This window comes from Vicugna pacos, chromosome 5, assembly GCF_048564905.1.
Source record: "Vicugna pacos chromosome 5, VicPac4, whole genome shotgun sequence".
Classification (NCBI taxonomy): Eukaryota; Metazoa; Chordata; class Mammalia; order Artiodactyla; family Camelidae; genus Vicugna; species Vicugna pacos.
In genome coordinates, this window is record NC_132991.1 from 29576089 (window position 1) to 29594464 (window position 18376).

Here is an 18376-nt window from a genome sequence, read left to right on the forward strand (position 1 = left end):
CCAAACCCATGCTTCAAATATGCCAGTAAATGTTTTTACTTTCTATAGTATTTCATAATGATAGAAATATTCTTAGAATGCATTTTCTTTGCTCATATAATTGTACCTTCCTTGGTGTAAATGTCCCAAATGAATGTCTATTATTCTATAGAACCAGTTCAATCCTAAGAAATAAGGATGTTTATATGAAGAAAAGAATAATTAAATAAAGTTACATTAACTTTGTATCACAATACATATCTTCACCAGAAATTACTAACAGGTATATGAAGAAGCCAAAATTTTGCAAACACAACTCCTTAGTGGGAGTCATGCAGATATTGTGAGTTTATATAAGTGTATGTTTAGTGGCTACCTTGTTTCAGCACAGGTTTAGGGGATACAGCAGTGAACAAAGCAAATCTAACGTGACAGTTAAAAGGAGCTTTTGATGCTAATAGTAGAGCATAGACATAATAGTGGCTGCAACAGAGCAATCTTAGTTTCAAAATAAATTTATGAAATATGAAAAAAAATACTTTAGCACCAAAAACCTTTACTTTCACTTTTATGAATTAGGCAATGATGACTTTACTGAAGACAGGAAGTGGCTCAAAAGAATTTTCTTTTTCACATCATAAAAAGTGCAAGCTTTAGAGCTGAGAGCCTGGGGAATTCAGGTGGCAACCAAGAAAGACAAGGACATTTTCTCCAAAGTTTCCAAATTGTCTCCTTCAGTCTGTCATATTCCAGATAGGAGTGCCAACTAAATTCATTGCTAGCCCTCAGCCTGTATCATAAGCAAATAAAAAAAGTAGAAATGAGAAAAATATGCATTGGGCCTTAAGTACAAAGGAAGTGGCTGTAAAAGGATGATTGCTTGAGGGCTAGATGAAATAAAAATCCAGGTCTCTAGAATGCTTCAAATGCTCTACAAGGTGCAGAAGATATTTTGTTATTATGACAGAGGAGATGCTCATGTCATAGGAAAATAAACTTCAGGAAATTGAACTTCAAAGAAGCCGTTGCTTCAGTCGTCACAATGGGATTCTGCAGATTTAAAGGAATGGTGCCCCCGTGTGGTTTTTTAAAACAAGGTTTCAGAAATTGTTCAGCGTTGTCTCACAAGTCACACTTGTTATACCATGAAACCATGCATTTTTCTGGTGTGTATCTTTTGTTTACATTTGTTTTCAAATGTGACTATAGTTGTGCCCAGGGCATTGTAAAAAAAAATGTAAGTACACGCAATGAGCTGTGTTTACAGCAGGAAGTATTGCTCCATCCATCTCCGTGGTCAGTAAAGCGGACAGCATGGGGGGAACAGCTGCTGACACAGATGCAGCTGGCGCCCCGGGAGGGCCCAGGGCCAGGGCTGCCATGGGCCTCTGCTCTAGCGCCCAGGGAGACTCCTGGGAGCTCTCAGAAGCCAACTTCCACATCTACCCTCCTCCCTGCAATGGATCCAAGAGCTCTGCCTTTTCTCCTGCTGTTGTGAGCAAACTGTCCAAGCTCCCTGTGAGACCATCCGCTCAGTGATGCACTGGGTGTGACTCAAGGACTGGGCTCAGCAATTCTCTTTCTTATTTTGTACATCATCCTTTTCCCCATTCCACTTTTTCCTTTCCTGTTTCCCCACCAGCATCAACATATAAATATGCTATCATTAAAAAAAAAAACCCTTTCTTGGCCCCACTTCTTCCTCCAATTAGCTCCCCATTTCTCCACTCCCTCCTTGAAAGGGTTGCCGGCATTAACTGACTCCAATTTCGATCTTCCCATTCACTCTTGAACCTATTCCAATAAAACTTCTTCTGCCCACTGCTCTGCCAGAACTGGTCATACTGAGGTCATCAGTGTCTCCATAGTTAAATCCATCGGTGAATTTCAGATACCTCTAACTTGATCGTTGACAGCATTAGACTGAATCATCATTACTTTTTCCTTGGACCCCTTTCTTTCATTGGCTTTCAGGCATCTTCTTCTACTTTTCTGGCCACTCCTTAGTCTCTTCTGTTGATCCTCATCTCCCCAACCTCTAAACCAGTGGTCTTCAACCCTAGCTTCACCCCGGAAGTTTTTATTTTTTAAAGGGACAGGTGCCAGAGCTTATTCCAGTGACTGATTTAACTCAGTCAGGGAGGATCCCTGGCAAGGGTGGGCTATTAGATGGCCCCAAGTGAGTCTGATGTTTATCCAGGATTGAGGATCCCTGCTCTAAATGCTGGAACGCCCCATGGCTCAGTTCCCAGCCCTCTTCTCTTTCTGTCTAACTCACTCTCTCAGTGATGTCATCATCCAGTCTTGTGGCTTTAAAAACCTCTTACAAGATGATGTCTTAGTTTGTGTTTATCTGACAGCAGAGCCTGAATCAAGGACTTGGGTGCAAGGAGTTATTTTGAAAGTGATTTCATTAAATAGAGGGAAGGGACTGGAGAGAATAAGAGAGAGGATGAAGAAAAACCAGTGAAATGCGTGTTTTCAGGGTCACCGTTATGGGCAACAGGGGCTTGATTCTGCCGGCTCTCCTGAGAAGGGTACAGAACCTCCCTCCCCAGGATACCAAAGCATTTACCCACTTGCTTCACTTCCCATTGGTGGAGGACTTCCCCAGAGGCATTAACTCCCTTGCACTTCTGAGCTGCAGTGAGCTTCAGAGATGGCCAGGCACAGAAAGGGAAAGACACAGTTTGTACTTGAGGTGAGTCTGAGCTCACAGTCCCCTGCCTAGTGCAGCTGTGGTAGATATCAAAAGTGGACCAACTGATACCCAAGGCAGGTGTTACAGCTGATGCCTCCAAACTGTATATATCTGGCCCTAACCTTCCCTCTAAACTCCAGACTCACATACTGACTTGGATTTTTAATAGATATCTCAAAGTAACATGTCCAAAACAAAGTCCCTGATCTGCTCCCTTCCCACACCATTCTTCCAGCAGCTCAGGCCCAAGACCTTCAGTCATCCTTGGCAACGTTTTTACACTCCTTACATTCAATCCATCAGCAAATTCTATTGACTCTACCTTCAAAACATAGTGGAAAGGAGAGTCACTACGTTGGTTCAAGCCATCATCATCTCTTGCCCAAGTTTTTTGCTATAACCTCCTGACTGTGTCTCTGCTTCCAGCCTCTCTTTTCCTTTAAACCGACTCTCAGCTCTGCAGCCAAAATGTAAGAAAGACTAAGTAACTCCCCTGCTCCAAACCACCCAATGGCTTCCCTTCTCACCTGGAGTAAAAGTCAGGGCATGACATGACTTGGCCCCCTATGACCTCTTAGATCACATCTGCTGCTGATCCTTTTTGCTCCTCAAACATTCCACGGATGATTCTGCCTCAGGGACTTTGCACTTGCTGTAGGAACACTCTTTTCCCACTTAGCCACTAGCCTCCCTCTCTCATCCCCTTTGGGTCTCTACTTAAATGTCATCTTCTTACTGAGGTCTTTTCCTGTCAACCCTATTTAAAATTGCAACTCTTTTCTGATCTTACTTCATTTTTTCTTCTTGACACATATCATATTCTAACATAGTATGTGTTTTTCTTATTTATCTTGTTTGTTTTCAGTCTCTCCTATTAGAACTTAAACTCCATGAGGACAGGAATTTTGCTCCGTTTTGCTCACTCACTGCTGGTCTCCAGTAGGTACTCAATAAACAGAAGTTCAATGCATGAATGAGAAGACTGATCATTATAATTATTAATGTTTATTGTGCATTTTCCATATACCAAGCACTCTAACGCACTTTCATGCATTACCTCATTTAAGCCTCACACCCTAAGAGCTACGTTCTGTTATTACCTCCATGTATGCAGAGACTATTGATTAAATTGCCAACGTTATACGATTACTAAACAGCTCAGATATAAACCCACATATATCTCTTCCCAAAGTGTAGACTCTTAAGCACTAGAAAATACTGAGGCTAACTTGCTAATCTCCAAGATTAACCACTTCTCCAGATCTTTAGGGGGACAAATGCCACTCTGGCTATGATGCCAGGGTAGATGAACTCACAGCGGGAAAGGAGAGTCTAATCAGTGACTTGGAAGCCATAGAAGGAATAGAGTAGACTATCACAAGGGGGAGGGCAGAGATGAGGCCAGTCCTCAGGAGGGCGACTCCATCCATGCCCCAGCATTCTTTCGGCAAATATCCACTAAGAGCCTCCCGCTGCTGGGCACAGTTCCTGACCTGGAAATTGGGTGGTGAACAAATCAGACCTTATCATGTAGTCGGGGGAACTGCAATGTGATGAATACATTTTAATACAAAATCTGGTACCACCACGTGGTAGTCAGAGAGAAGGGCTGCAATAAAGGGCTGTCTCCATCTCTCTTTAATTTTTATTAATTCTGAGCTCAGATCAAGCATAGAAACCTTCATAGTATAAAGGTCAGTTCCATCATTGCTCAACACTGATTAGCCTTTCATACACACACACCCCAGCCCACTCTCACTCACCCACCAACAGGTCCTGTTATCCACTGTCACCTTTACACACACACGCACACAGGCACACACCTTTGCCCAGACATAACCCCTTATTATTTTAAGTCAGTCTGCTTCTCAGACTACAGAGATCATGCATCAGGGAAACTAGAAGGTCACCTGATGTTCAGACCTGGCTATTTTCATCAACAATCCACTTCAGGAAGAGCAGATCTCAGAGAATGTCTCCTTTTTTGATGCTGGACCCCAGACAGCTCTCAAGCCCTACTCCTCCTTCCCCAACTCCTGACTCACGTCAGGTAAGGCTGGGAGGAAAGCTGTGTGCTGCCTCCTTCGGCTCTGGTAGGTCCTTCTTCGACTCTGGTAGGAAGGTCAAATGATGCACAGCCTAGCCCAACCCAAACCCCTCCCCACCATAGAACGAGCTGCCTCTTCTGCTCTTGAAGGCGCTTCAGCCCTGCTTGGGATCCTGCCCCGATCTTGCAGAGAGCCTCAATTCATGGGTAATAAATCTCCTCACACTTTCTTCCTGCACATGTGGCTACATCCATCTCAACATCAGAACCAAATTTTAGATCCTCCCTGCCCAACAGGTGCAACCACAAGACCTGGTTCATCTGACAGGACCTCAATGAGGTGACAGAACGAGGGAAGCACAGAGGAAGGTGTCGTCTGTAACCCCCTCCAAATGAAAAAAAAATCATTCAGGACCCGGAATTCCAGGGATTCCAAAGGTGGATGTTAAACCAGAGGGTTACTGATTTGTTGGCTATTATTGTAACCTCCAGACCAGCAAAGGGTACAATGGAGAAAAGCTGTGTTACAAAGGTAAAGCTACCCAAGACACAAATGCAACACGAACAAGCATTTCACCATGGCCCAGACTCCCAGGGGCCCTGCACGAGTCAGTGCACATTCTCCTGACACCCAGTGACACCTCCTGCTTTACAACACAGACCAGCCCAGATCTCATCACTGCTCTCAGTCACCTAACTAGTTCTGGTGCAGCCCTCAGACAAACCACTCTTGAACCACACCTTTGAATAGTTAACTATGCAATTTCCAGATAATGATTCGATCTTTTCATCATCATTATGCAATATGTATAACCATATCATTTTTATCTGTCTTTCTGAGAAAGAAGCAGAAGAGAGTATTATTTGAATGTGTTCTCCTTGGCATCTGATCAAGCCTGAGACCAAATGAGCAATCTGTTGGTCAAAAATATTTCATGTGTAACCACGTGGTGAACAGCTTGCAGTGAGCATTGGGGGAGTCACAGGAAAAGCAGCAGTAGACGTGTATTTGGTGCTTAAAATCTAATAAGCAACAGGAAACTCATACAAATGGATATCAGTAAGAAAAGGACAAATATATCAACAAACATCAAGTGCTAGGGATGGAAAACAAAGGAGAGGTTTGTTCCAGAAGACTTCGTAGAGGATGGCACAATGCAGCTTTGAGAAGAAGAACCCATGTCGTTTGGGAGAGGGCATCCCATCCAGGAGAAACAGACCAGGGCTGAGAAGATGGACTGTACTGGTCACATGGACACCAAAGCAAGTATCGTGACAATGAGTAAAGAGGAAATCACAGAAAAGGGTGCACTAAGTAGAGAACCTTGAAGCCCAAATTCAAGATGCCTCATTTTCATTAGTGTCCTCTTTTTTTCTTTTTTTTTTAGACACAGTACACAATCTTACGGTTACCGGGGGAAAGGGGTGGGAAGGGATAAATTTGGGAGTTTGAGATTCGCAAATGTTAGCCATTATATATAAAAATAGATTTAAAAAATTTCTTCTGTATAGCACAGGGAACTATATTCAATGTCTTGTAATAATGAAAAAGAATATGAAAACGAATATATGTATGTATATGCATGACTGAGACACTGCTGTACACCAGAAATTGACACATTGTAACTGACTGTACGTCAACTGAAAAAAAAAAAAACCTCATATTCTTTCAACGGCGACTCCAAGAACTCTCACCTCCTGAGATTGAGGCTGCCTGCCATCAAATGAGGTCAGGAGGAAGGTTTACTCATGGTGCAGCTTCAGGTCTGGGAGGAAAACAAGGGAACAACAAGGGCAGATGGAGTGACGCAGTCCCAGGGAAAGGGCGTAGAGGGGGATGAACAAAAGTTACCACCATGAGCTAACGGGATAATTAAAGATGAAGAAGTAACAATTTATTGAGAAACTCCCCAGCAGACAGAGAGGACCATAATGAAGGGAGACCAGCCACCCTGGTTTGCCTGGAACTGTCTTGGTTTTAGCACCTAACATGCTACCCTCGTCCTGGGACATCCCTCAGTCCCCAGGGTGACTGCTGGTCAGCCCACAAAGGACACTTCACTTTACTGGATCTGAGTGAGGATAAGGTATTACGATAATGAAGGGAGGACGGAGTAAGAGTCTGAAAGTGAATCATGACTTAACATGCAGTCCGTCACGTGTTACACAGGATGTGCAGCTTGGGTCCGGAGGAGGACATCCCAGAAACTGGAAACACAGGACACTGAGACTTCAAGACAGCACGCAGGAGACTGATTTCTTTTCCTCTGGAGCTCCCGCTGTTGACAGGTGCTGTCATCTGTACTGCAGACCCCACAGCGGCCTCCCAACCTGGGTTTGCCCATGGCCATGGGACTGGCCAGGGGATGTTTCAGATGCCCAGGTCTGCTCATCTTTATCTTGCTTTCTTACCTCCCTGTCTGCCCCTCCCGGTGGCTCTTCATCCTCAGGTTTGAGTACTGAGAGCATCCAGGATGTGGGAACAGAGTCAGTGGAGACTCTGGGAAACCTTGAAGGGAGGCCTGGGGTTGATGACAGAGAACTAGGTCACAGGCAAAAAAAAAAAAAAAAGGAAAATGCTTTCATAACCACCCACCTTTGAAAAATGGGTATTTCCCTTGATTACTAAAAGTCTGCCCTTCTCTGTCAGCATCCAGCTCCTTAAAATGTAAACATCATGAAGATGATCTTGCAAAACCCAGGGGGTTAAAGCTTTGCTTTAACTAAGGTTCAAAATTAGGGGAAAGTAAACTTTCATATTCAGGCAAGAACAGAGTGCACCCTAGCCTAGATGACTCTAAGCGTCTGACATTCAAGGTGGGGGAAATGTGGCACAGAAGGGAGAAGAAAAAAAGGAACGAAGGCACACAACCAAGTCTGATTTCTGACCTTCTGTTAAAACTGCCCAGCAGATGGTTTCAAAATATAGATCCAAAGACTGATAAAGCCGGAAGGAATCCTCTTCTCACGGGTCCAGTACCTTTGTTCCACAGATAAAAATGGGCCGAGGGAGGGAGAGGACATCCCAGGCCCCACAGCCAGCAAGGGGCAGAAGTCAGATCTCACATTTTCAGTTTAACCTTCTTCCCCTTAAAGCACATTGGACCAAATATATTTTGCAGCCCACAAAAGTCAACAACTGACTTGATAACTTGCAACTAATTTAATCCATCAACTATTGAAGGTGGCACATCTAACTAGTGGGTATGATTTTTAAGGATGCTGCTATGAATTACAAATTCCTTAAGCACAGCAAATAAACACTATGGTTTAACCATATATTACTGAGATGCTTTAATAAAACTTAGTTATTACTAGGGAATTCAAAAATCTAAATGCTTTTTCACTTAATGCATTTCCTCTTGCCAAAGATCTCAACTTACTTTTTATCTTGCTTTATATCTTTCTGCCTTAAAAAAGTTTTTGGTATTTCTGCTGAAAGGTTAATAAGCAGGTAAAATAACAGTACTGGACTCATTGGCTTACCTGTATTAACTTGTTTAATCCCCATAACACTGTGAGCAGGGCCACTATTACCCCCCTTTACAGATGAAAAAACTGAGGCAACAAAATGTGGACAAGGCACACAGCTAGTTGGCAGCACCAAAATATGAACACCAGCAGTGTAATTCCAGAGTGTTACACTGGACAACTCTAAGTTCCATTACAACAAGCTCTAAGGGCCTGGTCTACCCTTTTGGTCATACTGGAATCTTCCCAAATAAACCACTCTTTGGACAAAATAAGTTTAGACATCTTCTAGGTATCTGTCAATTTTTCTTCCCTGGAATCAGTCCTATAGTCTCATTTCTTACGTGCAGTGAGAGCACTGACTACTGTGAGTAAATACCAGTGTTGCTAAAACGAGTTGCATGACCTTTGTTAACATAATCTCCCTAGAAAAATAAATAAATATAATGTACTTTTTTAACAGTCCCTTTGCATACACAGACTTAATTTATATCCACATATGTATTAATTTAATCTCTAAATGGCCTCAAGTCTTTCCCACATATTATCTAACACAGCTCTGAATTGCTTGAAGGAAGGGCTGTGTCTCCGGTTTATTTTATGTTTGACCTTCTTCATCCCTCCTTCTTCTCACTTACCCCCTCTCCTCGCTCACCATAGCACAGTCTACAGTTCAATAAATGCTACAGACCAAAACTGTAGCCACATAAAGCCCTATAACTCCTGCTAAATATCAAGAGGAGTTTTGAGCCAAAAAGCATTTTAAAATAAGGATTGATTCAATGCATTTAGTAAATAGTCCAATTGCCACTGCCATTAAGTAAATGATACCAAGAGACATTCAAAAGACTAAAAAACCAGTGATCCTCCAAAAATATGTAATCTGGCTAATTTTAAAGGAAGAAAGGGCATGGAAGTCTACACTGCATGATACATTTATTAGGTTGTAAAATGTACTTTGAAACTGACTGATTTCAGTTTTAAAAGAGATATATTCAGTAAGTTTATTAACATTAGGAAATATTACATTCCCTCAGAAAGAATTATGCTCCTAGTGTTATAAGCAACCTTGTATTTCTTAACAGATGGATTTATGTTAAGACTCAAAGAGAAATGTCCAGCTAAAATGTCCATACCTTTAGCTTTATTTTATTTTTTTCCAGGTTCGCAAGCAAAGTCTGCCTAAATAAAAAAGGTTGATTAATATCTTGAAAAACTTAGGTAATTTGGGAAACATTTTTTACTAAACCGAAAACTAGCAAACTTAAAACTCATCAGGCTGATAAAACTAGAGTTTATTTAAAGAGGTTTCAAATTATTCTCATGTTTTACATATGATTGAATCTATTAAAATTCATTCAATAATCAATCGATAACTGATTTTGAACTTTGGATAATATAAAACCTGACACATGCAATGAATGTTTGTTGATCTGAACTTTACTATGGAATAGTATTTTCTGGTTATCTGACAGCAAGTTTTAAAAAATAAATGGAAGGATAGACACACAGATAGAGAAACAGAGAGAAGTAAATAAATAAGGTGCCTCTAGGGAGCAGGCATTGTTCTATAAGATGGAGTCCCTACCCCCAGGGAGCATGCATTCTAATAGAGACAAAGTTAGCAAGACATGGGTCAAAACCACACAATAATAATTATATTTGTATGACTGTATAATCACAATTAAAACTGCAATAACAACAATAATTAAAAGAGCAAATGCTTACATAGTACTTACTGTGTGCCAGGCACCTTGGGAAGTAAGCATTTCTCATGTATTAACTCATTAATCCTATGTCAACTCTATGAAGAGTGTTCTAGTATAATGTGCACTTCACAGATGCGGCAACTGAGGCACAAAGAGGTTAATTAACTACCTCAGGTTCAAACAGCTAGTAAGTTACACGCCTCTGGGAAAACTAAAGAGCAGTCTCAAACCGAGTGATCTGAGGAGAGTTAATAAATGTTCTTTTTTTACAGTGTTCAGGGAAACCAACAAGGGGTAGGGCAGAGCGCCAGGCACGAACAGAGAGGACCCTGTCCACTGCAGCGCGAAGAAGCGGGTGCAGAAACCGGAGAGGGTGGTTCAGCGGGCCCAGAGGTGTGGCCGCCCCTCGAGGGGTGCAGGTGCCTGGACGGGCAGAAGCCCGGGATCTGCACCGACCTCCGCGCTCCCCCCGCCCCTCCCCGCGCGCCTCTCCCCATTGGCTGAGCCCAACCCGAAGCAGTAAGGAAAGCGAGAAGTAAGATGCCCAAAGCTGTGGTCCTTCCAGCACAGAACAAGAAAGAGAGGACCCGGCTGTGGAGCAGCAAACAGAAGACATCCAGCACCTAGGCAGTGGAGCTGAGATACACGTATGGGATCGCCCACCACAGCCTGTTCCTTTAACGGACATCTAAGGCCATTTCTGGAATTGAAAATGCTATGAAGATAGAAAACAGAAAAATGACTGACTAGATGGTGGGGAAGGCCCCCTGGCCCCCCTGCGATGGTCATATTTCAGTTAAGGCCTGAATGAGGAGGAGGGAGCCGGACAAAGACCTAGAGATTCCCCAGGCTAGATGGGGATGAGCTCAGCATATCTGAGGACCAGAAAGAAGGCTCTTGTGGCTGGTAAAATAACCACCCAGAATGGAGGGAAATGAGGATGAAGAGCCTTGCTGACAAGTGTTCTGGCAAGAGGGGAGATTTCTACTTGCCAATGCAAATTAAACTCTTTGGTTAAGTCCTCCCCTGAGTGTTGTGAATGGGCTGCCACCCCATTAAAGTTACTACAGACAACACAGAGGAAACCGAGGGGTTAAGCTCAGCATCCTGGAAGAGCAGCGGTCTGTCTCTCCGCAGTGGCTTGGATACCCCTGTTCAGGTCACCTGAGGTCTCAGCACTGTCTCCAGCTGCCTTTCTAGCACGTGAAGATTTCACCCTATCAGCGTCTGCCATTTAGGAGGAGAGGCAGATTTTGTGTGGTCTGGGTAAATACCATTTCCAAAAGTAACAGGAACCCAAATCTCCCATCTCTTTATAAATTCTCCTTCACAGATGGTATCTTCTCAAAAGACAGTGGAGCCAAACTTGGAAAAGGTTTTTGCTTTGTTTTCTCCCCTATATAGAAAGTTCTAAATAATCCAACGTAACATTTAGCAGGGTGGGAGGAAGTGGGGAAGAGGGCAAAAGTCACATGAAATAAAGAGAAAAATGATAAATGTTAAGATTCTGCTCTTTTTCAGGAACTCCTCTAATTCCTCCTATATTTCAGATTTCTCTGAATAGAATTACTCACTCCTTCAGTTATTTGGGAACAGACCTTTCTCTTCCTTATTAACAAGATTCACATAATCGGCAACATAATAAAAGCAAGAACTTCTTATTGCAGTGTGTCTAGGTCACATACAATTTTTAATTCCTGCTTCCTAACACCTGGTGGAAAAAATAAAGTGCAACAGCTCTTCAGGCAGGGGGAAAAAAGCATTTCTCCCTCACTAACAGGCAGCTCTTCCAAATAAAACCTGTCAGGCTTAAGAGCAAGCTGGACTCAGAGCAACTTTCTCCTCATTACTTGTCTCCCAACAGGGCTGTTAAATTATCAGAATGCATTTAAGTTTCATTTCAAATTAACATCCCAACAGAAGTCACGTCTTGCAAAGTAGGTGTGAATAGTTTGTGCCCAGCAGAGTTCTGCAGGGGAGGTGGAAGCAGAGATTGAGATGCAGATGGCAACCCTTTACGGACTGAATGCTCCTGAAGTCTCCATTAGGATGGTCACTCAAGGCTCCAGTGATGGGCAATGACAGTGAAGGGGCGAGGCCACACTGCAGGGGAATTAAGAGCGAGGACAGCGCGTACCATGCAAGGAGAGCAAGCTGACCTCGGGGCCTGCTCTGGCCTTCCCTCTTCTTTAAGTTCTGTTACCACAAAATGGAAATAAAAAGCATCGCATAAATGTCAATTTTTACGTAATGCTTCGCATATGAATTAGGAGGATGTGCTTTTTTGCTCTCTAGGTGTTTGCCATCTGGCTTTAAAAGACCAGAGGGTGGTATCATACACAGAATTGCTGCTTTCTGCAATGGCACCCCTCACAAAAATACCCTTCTAAACACAGCTCACCTTTGTGCTAAGACAAGGAAGTTGCCCTGGCCCTTTATCCTTTCCCAAGCACTGAGTGGTGCTGCTCAAATGGAACTACAGGTTTTTCTATTCTCACTGGGCTCAATGGCAGGGTTGAGGCAAGGAAGTTAACAAAAGGAGCCACTCAGGCAGCTGGAAGTCCAGGGAATGCAGTGGCAAAAGCATGGTCAGTGGTTGATAAGTGGCCCCTACTGTTAAATGAACACATTTCCAATGTCCTGTCTTGACCATCAGTTGGCTAGGCTACTTTATAAACCCATGCCCTTCAAAAGTCCCAGAGGTCTGGGAAGAAGAAGAAAAGTCTGACATTCCTATGAGAGAGAAACATCTGACATAGTCTCAACCACATTACAAGCAATGTCCAAACGCCTCGCAGGGGGCAAGAACTTTCTTAAGTGGACTTTTTCATTTTGTATATTTATTCCCTTCCTTGCTCCAAAAATCATATAAGACAGTTTTCAAAAATATTAAAATGCACCCAATATGGATGAAGACTGTCTTTGCTGACAAACCACAAGATTACTTTGATCTCTAGAAGCAAAGTTTCCAGTGCATGGGAAGTGGTATTGTTCAGACTAGATTTAGAGTATTCTGTCTTACTGTGCACCCAGGGGCCTATGGGCCACGGCTGAAAGACATAATATCAAAGTCTTGGCGATGCCTTCCAGTATAACATACAACAGGCGTCTTCTGCCACAACGTGACATCTGTTCACTTAACAAATATTAACGGAGTACGCCAGGAACTACACTAGACCCTAGAAAGCAGCTACCATGAACTCCAGCTTCAAAAAGGCAGTGAACCTGGGCAAAGTCCTTGTTTGGGTGTTTCTATCACAAAACATTCAATGGCCTTGGCCACAAGATGGCGCTCGTGGACCAGGCTGCACACCTCTGACCCTGCCACAGTTTCTTTGGGGGGCAAGTAGGTTCCCAAGTGCTTACTTAAAGTCTTCTCCCCCAGGCTTCTGTTTTGTTACCTTTTGAATGAGTCATATCTGAGAATCTTGGTTTGGGCAGAAATAGTAATACTCCACTCATCCCCTTTGAAGAGTGCTCTAATAGGGTAGATACTACAATAACCCACGATACCAATAATGTAACGAGGCTCTCTCCTTTGAGTATGAATCTGAGAAGGCGCTTGTGTAGCATTCTGAAACCCACTGATTTACAACATGAGTCATTCCAAGAAAAATAAGTCCTGCTTGGACCCAAAGCTCAATCTTTGCCAAAGAAATACATCTGCAGACATTACAGAGGAATCGCGCTGTTCTCCAGTCTACATAAACCCTACCGCCACAGATGCTTACGTATTTGACTTCTTGTTTTAGGCATTTCAAAGCAAAAAGAAAGGAAAGAAAGGAAAGAAAGAAAGAAAGAAAGGAAGAAAGGAAGAAAGAAAGAAAGAAAGAAAGAAAGAAAGAAAGAAAGAAAGAAAGGAAGGAAGGAAGGAAGGAAGGAAGGAAGGAAGGAAGGAAGAAAGAAAGGAAGAAAGAAAGAAAGAAAGGAAGAAAGGAAGAAAGAAAGGAAGAAGAAGAAAGAAAACCATGCTAAGGCAAGAAACACATGCTAACACATTTTGAAGTATTCTGTGAACAACTAAATGTGACCTGACTTCTTGTGGATCTACATTTTTCTCACCCTCCTTGCTTTGACCAAAAGTACCTGAACCCTCTCAGGGCACAGCGTTTAGGATGACATTCATCTGTTTCTAGGAGTGCGGGGGAGAGAAGGAATCGCTGTAGGGCAGCCAGAGCTTCCCTCTGAAACCTGAAGGGAGGAGGTGCTTTGCCAGAGAGATTTCACTTTTCCCAGTTGGTTGGAAGTGAGCCAGGGCAACCATCCTGCAGCCAAGCCATCAGCAGGCCTGTGGTCCCGCTGCAGGCATCTCAGCCTCGGCACTGCCTGCCAAATGCTACAGCTGGCAGCACCCTAGCCCACAGGGCAGATGGAGCCCGGATTCAGCAGCTGGATGCAACGGCCCCCAAAGAGGCGGTGACAAAATGCAGGGCCCAGGGAACTTGCTCAGTGTTCGGGCTGGCAGGGGAGATCGGGGAGGATCAGAGGGGTCCGCAAAGAAATGCGTGTCAAGAGCCTACTGTGATCTACCATGCTGTGTTTGGGGATGGGAGGTAGCAGTGTTGGTTGCTTTCATAAATCCTGCTGATGGCAAAGTTTCTGAATTCTTTAAAGAATCGAGGATGCTCGCCTGCGATGGAAACACATAGAACAAATAGCCCTGTGAGGCAAGAGGGTGGTGAGCTTGTAATTCTAGGGTTTGCTAATTCTCATGCCAGATCCTGTGCACGTTGCTGGGTGGGAACATCAGGACAGCCCTCTTGAGGCCCTTTTCAGTTCTGCTGTCTGCCTTTGGCCTAATGGGCCGAATTCAGACCATGTAGCCCTGTTCCAGCTTCTACTAAAGACAACAGGGGTTTGGCTGATGGCTGGGCAGAGCTGGAGGGTGGCCTGATTGCAGATAAAGAGCGTGCTCAGCACAGGTGATGAGCACTTAGGACGGCCACCATGGGCCCTACATTCGACTCAGAGATGTACGCAGATGGTGTGAGGGACAGCTGGGGGCTCGGAAGAGGACAGGGTGTCCTTGCCTCAGACCAGCCCTTTGTTGTAGCCCGGCCTCTCCTCCAGCTCTTTAATGGCAGAGACAGGATTCCATTTCTTATTGAATCTCTCTCCACAAAAGATGCAGGGAATAAAAGGAAAGAGCAGCTGCAAACTCAGCCATTTTCAAAGACTCAGAGAATGTGCTACTGGGGGGAGTGAGAGGCTGCTGCCACACAGATGGGCACAGAGGCCCTGATAGGTGCTGTGACTTAGCTGAGGTCACAAAGCATGTTAGCGGTGGGGAGGGAGCCCAGGCCTCCTGCTTCCCGGCCCAGGACACTCTCTGGACAGAGAAGAAATTCCCACTCTCCTTCCAGGCCTGTACATGCCCACCGCAAGATCCATGATCGAGGCTCGGCTGAATTCATGGATGCAGAACTGCAGATATGGAAAAACCGTGGGTACAGAGAGGGCGGACTATAAATTACACACAGATTTTCAACTGCAGGGAGGGTTGGCAGTGCCGCTAACCCTGGCATCCTTCAAGAGTCAACTGTAATGTAGAACTCAGGTCCCTTGTTTAGTTTATATAGCGGAAGTTAAATGGCAGATGTTAAAGATTTAGCTCTATAAGCTGTTTCCTTGTATTAAAAAGCAAATCAAGACATATACCTTTCCCATCTCTACCTGTTTAAAAGTCTTATTATCCCCCAGTGTTGAACCCAGATCTTTCCTTGACCAGCTGTTTGCAGAAAGCCTACACTTGCCTACTCTATTCACATGCCAACAGCATGTGGAGCCCTGGAACATTCTTCACTATTTTCACATAGCCTCTGCCTTACCCTTCCAACTATGTTGTTTGCTCTTTGAGGATAGAGCCTTGTACACTTATTTCTAACTGAAAACATCTGATGGAGCCAGGGCAGGCACACAGGGCAAGGGAGCAGTGTGGGACCAGTGCTGCTCACAGAAATGCAGAACGAACGTCTCTCCTGACCCTGGACAAGCAGAGCAAAGCTCTGCAAAAACAAAATAAGTCCTCAGAAGCATAGTAGTGTACATGAAGGAAGCACTGCACCTGAACACAGATAGGACAATGCCTGTTTTTCAATAGAATCTAAACTAAAGTCTAGGGAACAAAATTAAGATATTCATGACAACACATATCTTGTGCACACTGGGCATAATTTCTTGGCAAAGATTAAAGCCCCTTTATTGTACGAGGGAAATGAATGTACTTATATCTAAGCAGAATATGAATTCTAATTCCACATTCTACTTCTACAAAAATTACACTGGCTGATAAATGATGGCCCCTGTTTTCAGATAAATGGAAATGTCTCATTTATGGGTATGCTGAATAAATTAGCCAGGAGATTTTTTTAAGTATCAAAAATACCAAGAGGTCTAACCCATATACTAGTTAAAAAGCAGAATTTTATGTATCTGGTATATCAGAAAGTTCATGATTCTCCTATTTCATGGTATTTAACTCCTGCACTTTTAGAAGAATTTTTTTAAAAAGAACTCAATAAATTTAGAACCTTCAGATTTATAAATTCCTATTATCAAACCTGGCTCAGATCAGAAATGAACCATGTCTAGCCAAGGTTCATTGTTCACTGATACTATACTTCCTTCAGTGAATTCATTTCAGTGATAATTTTTCAAGATTAGAGAAATATTTATTAGACCTTTCCTAAAAATCTGGCCCTTTGTTCACACCCAAATGTGCACGTTGCCAGTGCCAAATGATGGTAATTAACCCCCAGTTGATATTTTCTATGAAACAAAGGGGTATTTTCAGGACAATTTCCTAGTGAGAAAATGTCCAGACATGCAGAGCTGCATTATTATCAAATCTCCATGTTGGTCATCTCTGCAAAGCCCTAAACGCCCACGGCTGAGGAGCAACGGTTGTGACCACCCCCAGCTCAGCCTCTCAGGACAGCCGCTCTGTGCGCAGCCAGAGCAGAAACTGTGAACTCCAGGGAAGAAACATGACATGGATTTCGACCTCAGATAAAGCCCTTCTTTACCTCTCAACGAACTTGGCCTTTAATATAATGATTAATCATTAATATGTAATATAATAATCACGACTATATAATGTTATGCATTATATAATTATATATTAATATGTTAATATAGTATAATGATATAACATATTAATACATTGTATATAATATATTATGTATAATATAATTATTATATTATATTTACATATTTATATAATATAATGATTGATGATTACTCATTTAATATAAGGATTCGGAGACATTATGAAAGATAGGTGACTTTTCCCATTCCCATTAACTAGTCCCAAAGTACTATTTTTTCCCTCTGGAATTTTTCACTGCAGAATCCTTTGTGCATGATAAGTCTGTGTTTTGAGGCTCAAGAATCTGTTTAATAAACCATGAATTTACAAGGCATCATCATTTTTTAGTTGCATAAACTGAGTACTCACGAGAAACATTTCTGGAATAAGGTCAGGGGCAGTTGGTAATGGGGACTATACATTTCTGTTTAAATTTGCCACCAAGTAACTAAATCCAGTAAAAAGAAAAATTAATATAATAGTGAGAAGAAACACAGGAAGCAGGCAATTGTTTGGAGAAACATGGTTGCCAGTTGTGAAAGAGTGTATTAAAATCACCACCATGAAAGGTCTGAGTTTTGACAGGAGGCCGGAGCATGGAGACTTCGCAGGAAGAAAGAATAATCTGGATAAGTCAGCCCATGACCAGGAGACTTGGAGATTACATCGCTGGAGACACTTTCCTTCAATAATCCTCTGATTTTCTGAAAAAGACTAAATCTTTCCAGAAACAGCTGTGGTTATGACTTCTCTCTGTTCCTCCAAAACTATTAAAACGGGAGATATTTTCCAAGTAATTAAAAGATAGTGTTTTGCCCAGCACTACTGGAAGGATACTCACCTGGGAGCCAAGACCAATCATTAGCACTAAATTCCATTAATTCCATCAGAAAGATGAGTAAGTTCTGGGGATCTAATATACAGCATGGTGACTATAGTTAACAATACAATATTATATGCTCGAAAGTTACTAAAAGAATAAATCTAAAATGTTCTCACCGCACACACAAAAAAAGTTGTAAGTATGTGAAGTGATGGATGTGTTGACTAACCTTATTGTGGTAATCATTTCACAATAGGTATGTGTATCAAATTTTAAAAATCCATCAGAACATAAACTCCATGCAGGGCCTTTGTCTTGCTGACCCCATCAGTGCTGACACTTGGAAAAATGCCTCGCACATAGTAGGTGCTCAATAAATGTTAGCTGAATGTGTGAATAAATGAATAAATAAACTGTGTGATCTTCTAGCCTAACGGCACCCCAGACGCAGGGCTGGAACAGACTAACTCATACTTCAGATGCAACAGTCTGTCTCCCCACCATCCACAGCCAGGGCAGGTCAATCAATGATTCTGTGATGGACAAGCTCCCAGAAGCT

At 42.8% G+C, this 18376-nt stretch overlaps 1 protein-coding gene and 1 non-coding gene across 2 annotated transcripts in view; both read right to left on the bottom strand.

Moving 5' to 3' along the window:
- Positions 1-18376, bottom strand: part of CACNB4 (calcium voltage-gated channel auxiliary subunit beta 4) — a 220768-nt gene that overhangs the window by 164157 nt on the left and 38235 nt on the right. The gene's annotated exons all lie outside the window — the stretch shown is intronic.
- Positions 4547-4625, bottom strand: LOC116280698 (small nucleolar RNA U2-19). Its single transcript, XR_004190189.1, has one exon. It is a non-coding gene; the product is annotated as a small nucleolar RNA U2-19 (small nucleolar RNA).